This window comes from Lolium rigidum, chromosome 3 (genome assembly GCF_022539505.1).
Source record: "Lolium rigidum isolate FL_2022 chromosome 3, APGP_CSIRO_Lrig_0.1, whole genome shotgun sequence".
NCBI lineage: Eukaryota > Viridiplantae > Streptophyta > Magnoliopsida > Poales > Poaceae > Lolium > Lolium rigidum.
Window position 1 is genome coordinate 243,304,457 of NC_061510.1, and position 2,504 is coordinate 243,306,960.

Consider the following 2,504-nt stretch of genomic DNA (forward strand, 5'->3'; position numbering starts at 1 on the left):
CAGATTCTAGTTTTTTCCCTACTTGATTATATCGTGATTCTCTGATGTTGTTAATATTTAGTTTAAAAGGGTGTGGTATTTAATTGAATAATCGTGAATAATGCACCAATAGCTAGGAAAAGAGAAGTTATAAAATATTTAGACCTCTCCCCGGCTTTTCGACGACTGAATTGCATCCAAGATACATATCATTAGCTAGTATGGAAACTTCAAGCACTGGCTGTCCTTCACCAAAGTAACTTGACTCGACTTATATTGAATCATTGGCACTGAATTTAGATTGCACATACTATGCTTTTCCAATTTGTTTGCAGCTTTAACTAACTTACTAAGTATCAATGAGAACAAAGAACAATCAGCCATAGTTAGATGCAAACGTGAAAGATTGGTAAAATCAGTTAAAAGGAGTAGCACACATTAATTAATTACCTTTTTGATACCGCAAATATGTAGATATGATGGCCATAACTCAAAAGCATGAATTGGTAGGACTTCCGAAATGCAAACTAAATCCGACATCAAGCGGAACATTGGGTAGCAGATTCTAGTTTCTTCCCTACTTGATCACATCGTGGTTCTCTCGATGTTGTTAATATTTAGTTTAAAAGGGTGTGGTATTTAATTGACTAATCGTGAATAATGCACCAATACAAAGGAAAACAGAAGTTATAAAATATTTAGACCTCTCCTCGGCTTTTCGACGACTGAATTGCATCCAAGATACATATCATTTAGCCGTAAGACATGCGATGTTACTTTTATGCCCCATGTCTGAATCAAAAAACAACCAGTAGAAGCTTCCTAAACCCTTACCAAAGCACCATACTGTGGATGGACATGATAATACAATTTCTATATGAACATGAATGCACATGATGTAGGGACAAATCAAAACTTAACTGAAGCTACAAATAGTTCAGTTGAGGAAAAATAACACCTAGGCATATCATTAGGCATTCCTTTAAAACGACTGTCATGCATAAAAACAATACTATACGTATAGGAAAGAACCAATATAGCCCTCAATTCACATATTTTTACTGAATGAAAAATGTTCTGTAAAGGTCGAATGTTTTCATTATCTGAGCTCACCGAAACTATACAGGAGGGGGCTTGTTCTTCTTTACTTCGGCAGTGCTAGTGCCACCCTGCGATAGAATGAAACCATTAGTTAGCCATAAAAAGAAGGTTTCTTCTTTATTTGTTATTAAACGAACAATGCATTTGTACTGACCTTGTTGCATCCTAAACTTTAAATTGCGTCAGCTTCGTGCCATCTCAATTCGCACAGTTAATCCAATTTGAAAATCGGCTAACCGTCAGGCCAGCAAACTGGATGCTGCCTAGAGTAACGATGGCTGTTTCTGAAAATGTTGTGTTAAGCACAATACCTCAGCAGTTGACGATGAAGAAATCCAATTCATACAGGATGAGGCGACGTAGAAGGCAGCTGGACTCGCTGCTGGCCGGAAATGCCACTTGCATTTGTACTAAGACCTGCACCAAACACATCGCACACAACTGTAAAACGAAGAGAATAACAGAATGAAAAGTTCACGACGAATTCAGATTGACCATGCACCTATAAAACTTTCCAAACATGTCTTTTATTCAACTCATATCAGGATCAAAAGACATACATTATGTTTTTGGATCTGTTCTCATAATTCTCATTGGATCTGGAAGAAAATCATCAAACAAACTTAATGCGCGGTGAACAAATTAGGAAAAAAGCAAGAAAGAATGGCGAACACAGTGGAATACTGAACCACACAAATTCACCAGGAAAGATTCATCGTCAGAGAATATAAAATCAATGTTTCAGATTAGTCATGCAACGCCTGCAGCTGAGAGCAAGAAGCTATTATATATTTATATTCTTCTTTTGTGCTTCATTGAGATGGTGAAAAGGCAAAGGCACAAGGAAATAGTCATCTGTGGATTTCAGTTAGGCCGCTGGACAATATACGGAAGAGAGTATTTGGGCTTCTTCATTGCTAATTCTTTGACCATTCACGGCTAACCTACTGATTCTTACCATTACTACTCCATGTATGCTGCTTAAGAAAAATAGTTCCGTTCAGAATTTGCAGACGCTATTGCCTGTATGACTGAACTGAAAAGATGAAATAAAAGACAGAAGATATGAGCAGATCAAGGGAAGGAAGGAAGGCGGAGAAAGGATAGGTCACCTGCACGCTGGAGCTCCCGCGCCGGTAGTTGCCGGAATAACTGCTACGCTCGCGCACACCACGACTCGTCGTCACGGAGTCACCAGGAAGATCTTTTGCCTGGGCGTCGACCGTGTTAGAGCAACCGAACATCCATCGTGCACATCACAGAGGAAAGGCAGATGCGGCATATACCTAACCTGCCGCGACGGACACGGTTCGGCGACGCCGCTGCTTCCACCCATGCGGAATCCTCGCAACACGTCCGGGTGGCAACGTCGGCGGCGCTTAATCTCCTCCCTGCGATGGCCTGGCTCCCACCCACGGGAGGTG

The 2,504-nt window shown here is 40.5% G+C and overlaps 1 long non-coding RNA gene across 1 annotated transcript; it reads right to left on the reverse strand.

Moving 5' to 3' along the window:
- Positions 1 to 595: 595 nt before the first annotated feature.
- On the reverse strand, positions 596 to 2,300 carry LOC124699231. Its single transcript, XR_007001321.1, has 3 exons — positions 2,193 to 2,300; positions 1,235 to 1,497; positions 596 to 1,148 (listed from the first exon to the last, which is right to left on the reverse strand). It is a non-coding gene; the product is annotated as an uncharacterized LOC124699231 (long non-coding RNA).
- Positions 2,301 to 2,504: the final 204 nt, after the last annotated feature.